The sequence below is a fragment of the Coptis chinensis genome, chromosome 3 (genome assembly GCF_015680905.1).
Source record: "Coptis chinensis isolate HL-2020 chromosome 3, ASM1568090v1, whole genome shotgun sequence".
In the NCBI taxonomy this organism is placed as follows: domain Eukaryota; kingdom Viridiplantae; phylum Streptophyta; class Magnoliopsida; order Ranunculales; family Ranunculaceae; genus Coptis; species Coptis chinensis.
Window position 1 is genome coordinate 59,253,510 of NC_141458.1, and position 12,561 is coordinate 59,266,070.

Sequence of the window (12,561 nt, forward strand, 5' to 3'; positions counted from 1 at the left end):
TCAAGCACCAAGATTTCCTATGACACAACCTAGTGAAATGAAAGCGAAGTTGGATAACCCTATTACGTAACCTAGCATGCACCTTCTTTTTCATTTTTGAACGAGTGGGTGTTCTAGTAAATAAGTGTGGAAAAGTGAATGGTTGTGGAGAATATGGTGGATATGGATAAGTTGTAGAAGGACAGCATGTAAACAATGAGGATGTGGGTTTAGCACAAAACTCATTCATGGTGTGTGTAGGGACTGTTTCAAGTCTGAAAATGAAGGTGTCAAATGCTTTTGTCTTCTGAAGTATTTGTTTACTAAGTGGATTTAAAAAATTATGAAGCATAGAAGAAACAAAAGGATCGAGTGCAAACTCGAGATTCCTTTGAAAGGGTGGAAAGAGGGAAGTCGAGGTGGATGTTGTGGAAAGTAGTTCTTCATAGGGTGAATCATCACCTGCTCTAAGAAACTCATCGAATTGCTCATCTAGATTGGTCATATCCTCGTTACTATGATAGTCCTCTACATCTTTGAGAAAGTCATCTATCTCATCCTCATCCATAATATGTGTATCGACTAGTGTAGGGATGGAAATGTTGGAGTCTGAACTTCCAAAGGAAAGAAATTTGGGCATATGATTATCGGGGAACGTGTTGTTGAAATAATCTCGAGAAAAGCTCTCGATCATGCTAACCTCTCCATCCATAGACGAATCGGGTAACTGCGGTCTTTGTTTTAAAAAACATTGACTTCAATGACAAGATGGCCAAAAGACATGGACATTGAACCATCGCTGAAATTAATGAGCGATTGGCGGTTGCCGGAAAGGGCGCCCCTAAGATGATCGGACGAGTCGCTAACGACTTCAGATCGAGGATGACAAAATCAGCCGGATAGTAAAAATCCCGAACTTTTACGGAACATTTTCGACCACACCTTTAGGATACTTAATAGACCGATCCGCTTAATTGCAACGCCATTTTAGTGGGTTGCATCTCGTCTAGACCTATTTGTCTATACAAATCAAGCGGGAATAAGTTAACACTAGCCCCCGTGTCTAATAACGCGTCGTCCGATAGGAATCTCTTAAGGTGCATTATCTGAAGAGGGACTACGGGTGGTCCTTGTACTTTAACAATTCCATTATGTTGAGGATAGAGTTGGGAATTGTTCCGTAAAAAGGCATCTTTTGGTATATTGGTCCCTACGCCTAGTAGTACACAACTCTGAAGAAACTTAGCATGGTGTGGTAGCTTTTTAATAGCTTCGGAGGAAGGGAAGGTTTATAGTTAGATTCTTGAAAACGCCCCTAATCTCCTCATAATTAGTATCCCTAGTTAACACGGCTAATTTTTTGTGGAAACGGTGGTTTCGTCTATATTTAGCAATGGTATCACCGGATGTTTAACCGTGACTTTTCGTTTCTTAGGTTGTGTTATAACTGGTACCCTCTATAGTGGTAGGCTCTTAGGTTTCTTTTTAGGTATCTAGTAAAATAGCGGTGTAGGGACTCTTGGTGGGGTAACTATAGGCATAGTTACTTTGTTATCAACCACTCGCCGAGCGGAGAGTGGTGATGGCCTTTAGCTCACCTACATTTTCATATTCATTACTAGTATTATTGGTTACCTCAAAGGCTGTGTTTGTTGTTTTAGGATTAGGTATTTCGTGACACCGGAAACACACCTTTGGGTTGGGATTTATCTTTGGCCAACTGTTGGGTTAAATTATTAACGGATTGTAGAAGGCTGTTGGTTAGATTGAGCCATGGTTTGGAAAAGTTTTGGCTCACTTGTATGAAGGTGTCAAGACGATCGGTTGTGTGGGTGTAGTAGTCACGGGTGGTGTATTTGGAACTATTTCACGTGAATTATTTATGGGTGGATTTTGATAATTATTATTTACCGGAATGATACCTCTATTAGCATTATAATTATTATAACTACCTTGACCTTGTGCTTGACCTTGTCGAGGTTGCACTTGGTTGTTATAATTATTAAAATTTCCCTGACCATGTCCTTGTTGTGGTGGAGCTTGGTTAAAACTGTGCGTTGGCCTAACATATTGATTATTGTACCTTGGAGGTGTGACGTGTTGGTTATTTCTCCAACCGAAGTTGGGATTTTGTCTCCAAGGGGCGTTAGGTTCACTATTAATGGAACAAGCCTGTTCATAGGCTATTGGACAGTAGAAGTCGGGATGCTCAGGGCTCCAACTGAAACTACATGGATTTGAATTTACATTCATGACGGGGATAGGCTTTTGTTGAACAGAAATGGCCTCTACCTTTTTAGTGAGTGATTCGATTAGAGTTTTAAGCTCGGGATCGTGTTTAATTTCAAACATACCGGCGGCCTTAACTGTATTTGATGAACTAGCGGAGCGGTGGATATCGTCACTACCCCCCAGTTGTTATTTCGCTTAGTTTGATCCTCTAAAAATTTATAAGCCTCCGAGGCTCCTTTGCTTAAGAAACTACCCCCATTCATTATGTCAAGGACTTCTTTATGGTGGTGTAGAAGTCCTTTGAAAAAGGCACGAACTAACGTGTCTTTCGCTAAGTTATGATGTGGACACTCTATAAGGAGATCGGTGAAACGATTCCAAGCCTCTGAAAATGATTCATGAGGATTTTGTCGAAAGAAATGAATCTTGGAAAACATTTCATTCGTCTTTTAGGGGTGGGTAAAAATATTCCATAAACGGTGAACAAGTTTAGCCCACGAAGTCCACGAATTAGGCTTTGGGTAGTTAACCAAGACGCCGCCTTTATCGGCTAAGGTGAAAGGGAATACCCTTAGTTTAATTTGTTTCGCACCAACCGTAGGATGGTGGAATGTTGTTAGGACTTGTTCAATCCTACGCATGTGCTGATAAGGTTTTTCATGGTCTAATCCATGAAAAACAGGTAACAAATTAGAAATATTTGGGGGGATTCGGAAATACCCCACTGGCTCTGCTAGAACGATGCAAGATTTGGGGCTATCGCTCAAGGCTTTGTAGAAGTCAGAGAGAGGAGTCTCTTCGTCTTCAGGCATTATATCAGGTTGTGTGTGTGAAATATTAGCTAGAGGTGTAGTGGGTGGTATACTAGATAGACTTGTTTGTTGACGTTGTTGTGTAATTACGTTCAGTGTTTTTGTTCGGCCAGAACTTAATCTTATACAAGGCTAAGACCAAACTTAGCTAAACACGTCAACACTCCAAACAATTATGATATACTAGTATAAACCTCTAACAGGAGAAGCGAGGTGTGGAAAAAAGGAATACCTGATTGCGTCCTTGCTTCGCTTATGAATAGCGTCTTGTTTACGCGTGTTCGGTGTATATATAACAAGTTAGAACACTGAAAAACTTGAAAAATCAAAGTTGAATCAAAACTCAGAGAAATCGGAAAAATCTAGCTTAGCTTGGTCGGTCTCCGTGTAATCATGAAATCACAGTGTTTTTAGAATTGGGCTCACATGGTCGGTCATTTCGTGTCTGATCATTTGGTAGCTGGTCGCGCTTCGGCTTCCAATAACTTGAAGCGAAATGCGCCCACTTGAAGCGCTGAAGTCGCGTTCGGTAAAAAATTTTTTTTCGGAAGTTTTCAATGCTGAAACGGACAACCACAGTATGAATCAAACAAGGGTGGGTGGGTGAAATGGGACTTCAAGAAAAGTACTTACACTACGAAAACAATGTGAAAGTGAAACTAAGATGGCAGCGGCGCCATTTGATAAAACATAAAATTGATAGTTTACCTACGAAATGAACGATAAAACTCAAAACGTAAGTAAACTAAAACTAAATTATGTGCCTATATTTTATCAAAGATTTCTACTCTCAATCCTAAGAGATATAGTGGAGTAGAGTGATTCGTTCCACTCCTAGTCCTTCCGCATGCTGTGTTCTCTACGTATAAGTATTCTTAACTCTAAAGTCTAATGAGAGATTTATGAAGTGGCAACTAGACTACGATGCAACTACCCACAAGATGCAACTAGTCGACTATTAGAACAACTATGAGAATGCTACGTTGATTCTATGATAAGGAGTTAGAGGGGGATTGATTCCACCTTAACTCGACTTAATCCTACTAACAACGAATAATCGTCGTCAGAATCGAATTGAATCGCTTCAGCAGACAATATGGTTACTCCTAATCCCTAATTACACATGGCATTTCTACCAATTCATAACTAGTATGTGAACGATTAAACCCATTCTCATGGTGAACTAATCGTTTCTAGAGTGGAAAGGAAATTACGACGACTCTACGATAATCGGAATCAAGCTTTCATCAAGGCTTCTCAACCCCCTCAATGGAGGTTTAGCTGAGAATCATCATGCTATCATTCCCAATGGAATTCAAACAAGACATGATATAAAGATTGAAACTTTGCTTGTTTAAACCTAATTCAAAACTACTAATGCAATAATTTGAATTAAACTAATAATGACAATTAATTGAATCTACGAATTCAAATTAAACAATTAATGGAAATGAAACTAACTTATGGAGAACACTATTTTATTAATCTAATGAATAATAAAACAATGATTCAATACTAAATTAATAATCTAACTAATCTAAGTCTAGCTATCTACGTAATAAGGGAATTTAGATCTACACAATTGTAAATGACAAGAATCGAAATTAACAAACTAGCTATTTTATTAATCAAACTAATTAAGAATAATGATTCTAAGAGTTTAATCTAAAACAAGAATTGAAATGGAACTAAACTTAATTAATCTACTGAAAACTAGATCTAGAATTCTATACATTTTTAGGTCTAACTAGCTACCATTAACTATCTACCCTATCTACCGTTAACAAAGAGTGAAGCTTTGGTTTTTATACATTTAGATCCAAAAATCGTGCATGGGCTTGGAGCCATGTTTTGGGCAAGAGAATCAGGCCCAAAACCCAATTCTTTCAGTCCAAAAAGGCCTCTTCAGCTGCAGTTGGCTTCAACAGACTTTTCGTCAACTTTTTCTCCTCTGATTGGGTCAAGGCTTGTACCATTGGAAAGCTCTTTCCGAGCCGGTCGTTTTGACATAAGGTAGGCCCCATTCCGAGGTCTGAGTCCAAAGATACAGCCTTCGAAAGTTCTGTTGACTTGTGTGCTGTTTTTGCCCGCGTCAACTTTTCAGCTTTTGATCGGGATTTAGAAAGGCTTTGTCTTCTTGAATCTTAGCCTTTAGTCATGAAACTCCTTAGTAACCGACCTTTGCTCCTTTATCTCGCTAAAGTGGCACATTTCTGCACATAATGGACTTTAAAGCCTGAAATGCATAAAAACACGTAATCAGTGTTAACTCTTAATTATTACTCACATAATTGGTCTAAAAGTATGACTGTTATAGGGTTAAAACTACAGTTTTGGGCTCTTATCATCTAGTCTAGTGCATACACCTACAAATAGTCTGCTCTTCTATTTATTCATAATTTGCCCTGAAGCCATCTCATAAGTCTCTAGAAGTTGTGCAATATTTTCAATACTTTCTCCATCCCCTTTTGAGAAAATAATAATGTCATCTGCGTACAAGAGATGTGAGGGGGTTAGAATACCTTTAGCTTTAGTTAGAGGCCGAGTAAGTTTTAACTCCCTGAGCTTGTTTAGACATCTACTCAAAGAATCTTCGGCTAGAGAAAAAAGGAGGGGAGTGATCAGCTCCCAAATATGCATTTTATTATCCCGTATATTGTTGCATTACAGTCCCTCTTACGCTTAACGAAAAGACAACTCATAGCTTTTACTGTCTTTTTCAGGTTAAAGAGTATTTCAGACTACTTATCATAAAAGTTGCGACTTAGCACCAAAAGGAGCATTAATCACGCTTATTATGAAGACCAATAGCTACTGTGGAAAAGTGCTGAAAAAGTCAAAGTCAACAGTCAAAGGACTCAAATCAGAAGACCAAAGATGGAGGCCCTTATTTCAAATTATGAAGACTTATCTGTAAACCTATCTTGGTCAAGAAGGCACTAAATAGTAAAAGCAAAAGTGAAAAGGGTGAGGTGTCTAGTTTAGAATGGATGAGGGAAAATCTGTAAATGGAAAAAGTAGGGGTATATATTCAAAAAGCAAAGGAGAGAAAACTCATCCATTGCCTTAGGATCCCAACCATTTGGTTTTTTTATTTTCTTGTCTTGTTTTTCAATTCATGTTTTTAATTTCTTATTGTTTTATTTCAATCAACTTATTATTTGTTCTTTGTTTCAATCTTTCCACTTGTTTGCTTATTTCATTTCAATGTTTTAATCAATCTTCCTTTCATGTGTTCAAGTTATTTCAATCAATAATCAAAGCTTTCAAGTTCATTAGCTTAGAACCATTCTAATATTCAAGAGTCTACCTTTCTTCTTCTATCTCCCTCACTCAAACTCTAAATAATTTAGGACGAACCTCAACTCTTAATCCAAACTCTTTTGAAGTATACTCACTACAATATTAAAACTTCAAATAGCGCCGTCGTCATGGATTGAAGGAGTGAGAGTGATTGGATGAGAATCTAAGAAGGGAGCATCATTCTCATCTCTCCATTTCTATTTTTTTTTTAATTTTTTGTCATTTTATTTTATTGTTTCTATGTATTGAGATACTTTTTTACAAATCAGGTTGCGGGACAACAAAGGTGGAGAGGAGCTGATCAAACAGCGAAAGACGACTGCTATCTATCGGCGTCGACGGGTGACCTGGCGGGCGTGGCGAGAGCAACCGCCGGGTCACCTCCATAGAAGTGTGTTCGATTTTTTCACATCCCAATTCATTTGTAACAAGAAGTTGCACTTCGAGCCGAATTTTATAATAGAGTAGGAGAAAACAGTGGAACTTGTTTGTTAAAGTTAGTGATAAAAAGAAAAACGAAAAAAAAAAAGAAAAAAAATTAGTTTTTGATTGATTTCTTATGATGAACAGGAGTTAAACTTGGTTTAAGTTTAATACTTACCAAGGGATTAGAGTTTTAATTGCCTTGGGAAGTTCAAATGTGTGAGGTAAGTTGTGGATCATAGCTCACACACTTTGAATCAACTTGGTAATGAACACTTGATAAGAGCCCAAAACTGTAGTTTTAACCCTGTAACAGTCATACTATTAGACCAATTATGTGAGTAATAATTAAGAGTTAACACTGATTACGTGTTTTTATGCATTCCAGGCTTCAAAGTCCATTATGTGCAGAAATGTGCCACTTTAGTGAGATAAAGGAGCAAAGGTCGGTTACTAAGGAGTTCCGTGATTAAAGGCCAAGATTCAAGAAGATAAAGCCTTTCTAAAGCCCGGTCAAAAGCTGAAAAGTCGACGCGGGGCGAAAACAACACACAAGTCGGCAAAACTTCGAAGGCCGTATCTTTGGACTCAGACCTCAGAATGGGGCCTACCTTATGTCAAAACGACCGGCTCGGAAAGAGCTTTCCAATGGTCTAAGCCTTGACCCAATCAGAGGAGAAAAAGTGGACGAAAAGTCTATTGAAGCCAACCGCAGCTGAAGAGGCCTTTTTGGACTGAAAGAATTGGGTTTTGGGCCTGATTCTCTGGCTCAAAACATGGCTCCAAGCCCATGCACGATTTTTGGATCTGAATGTATAAAAACCAAAGCTTCACTCTTTGTTAATGGTAGATAGTTATACCTAGATTAGAAATTAGATTAGTAGCCTCCATTAATTAGTTTTAGATCTCAGTTTTAGAATTTCATTCCCTATTTTAGATTAAAACTTTAAATCATTGTTCTTTATTGATTAGATAAATAAAATAGTTATTTTTGTCAATTTCGATTTTTGTCATTTACAATTTATTAGATCAAATTTCAATTCTTGTTATCATTCAATTCTTAGTTATTAATTTGATTTCGATTATTGTTTAGTTAAATTTCATAAAGTTAGAATCTTTGTAATATGTTTGTATTCAATTTCAATGGGAAATGATGGGTTGATGACTCAAGGCTAAAACCTCCATTAGAGGGGTTGATGAAGCTTTGATGAAAACTTAGTGGTTTAGTGTAGAAGCGTTGTAAAGTCTATTCCATTCTAGAAGGTCGTGTTTCACCATGAGAATGGGTGGACGACCTCACATGCTAGTTATAATTGGTAGAAATGCCATGTTAATTAGGGATTAGAACGAGCAATTATTACCGTAAGAACGTAAGAATTGGATTACAACAGTCTATTCTAGGTGATTAAGTTGGATTCGAGGTGGATTCAATTCCCCTCTAATTCTTTATCTAGATTCAAGAACATTAGTATTTCCATATATTTCATAGTGACATTCAACATATTGCTTTTCATATTGCATCGTAGTATAATTCCCCCTCGTAAACCTCTCATTAGACTTAAGACCGATTAGTTAAACTATGAAAACATTCCATGCTAGAGAACTAGGAGTGGAACGAACTTCCTACTCCACTATATCTGTTCAATAGAAAGAGAGTAGAAACTTTGATAAATATAGACTCGTAAATAGTTTTAGTTTACTTACGTTTTGAGAATTATCGTTCATTTCGTAGGTAAACTCTATCATTTTATGTTTTATCAAATGGCGCCGCTGCCATCTTAGTTTCACTTTAGCATTGTTTTCATAGTATAATTAGTTATTTTTAAGTCCCATTTCACCCACCCACCCTTGTTTGATTCATACTGTGGTTATCCGTTTCAAAGATTGAAAAATTCGCGAAAAATTACATCGAAGCGACACCGCCTATAAGGATTTACACTCGCCTCTATAGCTGGAACACGAGCGCGACCCGCCCTCATACCGAGCGCGACCGCTCTGATTTTCTTGGACTACAGACCCCTCATACCATACCGACCCGCGCTAACTTACTGGAACACGGAGTGCGACCGAGCCATATGCGAGCGCACCTGCGCCCTAAGCAAAATTTTCCGGATTTCTACAGGTTTGTTTCGAACTTCGATTTTTTAAGTTTTTCAATGTTCTAACTTGTTAATTACACTGAACACGCGTAAACAAGACGCTATTCATAAGCGAAGCAAGGACGCTATCAGGTATTCCTTTCTTCCATACCTCGCATCTTCCAGTTAGAGGTTCATACTAATATATCAAGATTGTTTGGATTGTTGTCATGTTTAGACTTAGACTTGCATGAGATTAAGGTCTGGTCGGAGAAAAACACCGAACGTAATTAACCGTCAACGTCAACAAACAAATCTATCGAGTATACCAATCACTACACCTCTAACTACTATCCCACCAACCACACCTGACACAATGGCTGAAGAAAGATAGACTCCTCTCTCCGACTTTTACAAAGCCTTGAGCGATAGCCCTAAATCTTGCATCGTTCTAGCAGACCTAGTGGGGATTTCAGATCCCCCAAATATATTTAATTTGTTACCCGCTTTTCATGGTTTAGATCATGAAAAACCTTATCACATTATCGCGTAGGATTGAATAAGTCCTTATAACATTCCACCATCCCTACGGTTGGTGCGGAACAAATTAAATTGAGGGTATTCCCTTAGCTTTCACCTTAGCGATAAGGCGGCGCGTCTTGGTTAACTGCCAAGCGCCTAATTCAATGGACTCGTCGGGCCAAACTTGTTCATTTGTTTATGGAACATTTTTACCCACCCCTAAAGACGGATGAAATGCTTTCCAAGATTCACTTCTTTTCGGCGTAATCCTCATGAATCATTTTCAGAGGCTTGGAATCGTTTCACCGATCTCCTTATAGAGTGTCCACACCATCACCTAACAAAAGACACGTTAGTTCGTGCCTTTTTCAAAGGACTTCTACACCACCATAAAGAAGTCCTAGACATAATGAATGGGGGTAGTTTCCTAAGTAAAGGAGCCTCAGAGGCATATAAATTTTTGGAAGATCAGACTAAGGGTAATAATAATTGGGGGGGTAGTGACGATTACTCCCGCTCCGCTAGTTCTTCTTCAACAGTTAAGGCTACCAGTATGTTTGAGGTTAAATAAGATCCTGAGCTTAAAACTCTAATTGAATCCCTCACAAAAAAGGTAGAGGCCATTTTGTACAACAAAAGCCTATCCCCGTCATGAATGTAAATTCAAATCCATGTAGTTTCTGTTGGAGTCCTAAACATCCCGATTCCCACTGTCCTATAGCCTATGAACATTCTTGTTCCATTAATAGTGAACCTAATGCCCCTTGGAGACAAAATCCCAACTTCGGTTGGAGAAATAACCAACAAGTCACACCTACAGGGTACAATAATCAATATGTTAGGCCAACGCACAGTTATAACCAAGCTCCACCACAACAAGAACAGGATCAGGGTAATTATAATAATTATAACAACCAAGTGCAACCTCGACAAAGTCAAGCACAAGGTCAATGTAGTTATAATAATTATAATGCTAATAGAGGTATCGTTCCGGTAAATAATAACTATCACAATCCGCCCATAAATAATCAACGCGAGATAGTTCCAGTCAGACCACCCGTGACTACTACACCCACACAACCGGATCATCTTGACATCTTCATACAAGTGAGCCAACAACTTTTCCAAACCATGGCTCAATCTAACCAACACATTCTACAATCCGTTAATAATTTAAACCAACAGTTAGCCCAAGAGAAAGCCCAACCAAAAGGCGTGTTTCCAGGCCAATCGATACCCAACCCTAGAACAGCAAACACAGCCTTTGAGGTAAACGATAATACTAGTACGGAAACTACAACCGTAGGTGAGCTAAATTCCATCACCACTCTCCGTTCTGGAAGAGTGGTTGATAACAAAGTAACTATGCCTATAGTTACCCCATCAAGATTTCTACACCGGATATCGAACTAGATAATTTGAAATAGAAACTGAAAAACCTACCAATTGTAGAGGTACCGGTTAAACCATAACCTAAGAAACAAAGCCAAGGTTACACATCAAGTCGAGCCATACGCTAAATATAGAGATTTAAACCACCGTTCCTCGAGAAATTAGCCATGCTAACCGGGGATACTAACTTTGAGGAGATTAGGAACGTTTCCAAAATCTAACGATAAACCTTCCTTTTCTCGAAGCTATAAAAAGCTACCTAACCACGCTTAAGTTTCTTAAAGAGTTGTGCACTACTAGGCGTAAGACCAACATACCTAAAGATGCCTTTCTAACTAAAAACAGGTTCCCAACTTTATCCAAAAATAATGGAATTGTTAAGTACAAGGACCCCCGGTCGCCCCATCAGATAATGCACCTTAAGAGATTCTCACACGACGACCGCGCTACTAGACCTGGGGGCTAGTGTTAACTTACTCCCGTTTTATTTGTATAAACAAATAGGTCTAGAGGAGATGCAACCTACTAAAATGACATTGCAATTAGCGGATCGGTCTATTAAGTATCCGAAGGGTGTGGTTGAAAACGTGCTGGTTAAAGTCCAAAATTTTTACTACCCAGCCGACTTTGTTATCCTCGACACAGAAGTCACTAACGACTCTGTACCTATCATTTTAGGGCATCCCTTCTTGTCTACTACCAACGCGCTCATAAACTGCCGCGATGGTTCGATGTCCTTGCCCTTTGGCCATCTTTCTGTTGAGGTAAATGTTTTCAAAATGATGACACAGTATCTCGATTCATCTACAAATGGCGAGGTTAGCATGATCGAGAGCTTAGCTCAAGATTACTTCAAAAACATGTTTCCGGAGAAATAGATTAGCAAATTCCTTTCCTTCGGAAATTCCGACTTTAACAATGACTCCCTGGTAGTAGATTTAAATCGAAGAACAATTCCTCGCAACTTTTGCACCGCTTCTTTACCACTTCAGCGAGTCCCCCTTGCCAACAACCATTCATCCCTTGATGCTATGATGGAAGATGAATTTTTCAATCTCTATCCCGGTGATCCTTTTGACCCACCTATTGAGGAATGTTTTGCATATATCAAGATTTCGATGATATGGACTTGAGAGCTCTAGCTGAGAATCATTCACCTTCCATCACCAATATTCCCCACCCTCCACCTTTTCAAAGGAACCTCGAAGTTTGCACTCGATCCTTTAGTTTTTCTCCTGTGCTTCATGATTTTTAAATCCACCTAGTAAACAAATACTTCCCAAGGATAAACCACTTGACACCTTCATTTTCAGACTTGAGACGGTCCCTAACTACACCATGAATGAGTTTTGTGCTAAACCCACATCCTCATTTTTTCCATGCTTTTTCTCTAAAACTTATCCCAATCCACTATATCTTCCACAACCATTCACTTTTCCACACTTATTCACTAGGACACCCTCTCGTTCAAAGATGAAACATAAGGTGCATGCTCGGTTATGTTATAGGTCTATCCGACTTCGCTTTCATTCCACTAGGCTGCGTCGAGGAAATCTTGGTGCTTGATTGTGTTTGGATATGTTTTCTATGAAATTTATTTATGGAATGATCCACAACTATTTCGGCTGTTGATGTATGATAAGCTGCATATTCATACATATGTTTAGAAAAAGTCTCGAGTATCTGACTATAAACGACTCAATTTTTGTGTTTGGTGCATTTCCTTTCATTTTCATATATTGGTGAATGCACCATTCAGGTAACCGGGCCCTCCCTATGGAGTGTGTGGCTGTAAGTACCAGATCCTAAGTCCACGTTTC

General features: G+C 38.7%; 1 non-coding gene across 1 annotated transcript; it reads left to right on the forward strand.

Moving 5' to 3' along the window:
• The first annotated feature begins 2,544 nt into the window (after window positions 1-2,544).
• LOC147510210 (small nucleolar RNA R71) lies at window positions 2,545-2,648 on the forward strand. Its single transcript, XR_015219666.1, has one exon. It is a non-coding gene; the product is annotated as a small nucleolar RNA R71 (small nucleolar RNA).
• The last annotated feature ends 9,913 nt before the right edge of the window (window positions 2,649-12,561 follow it).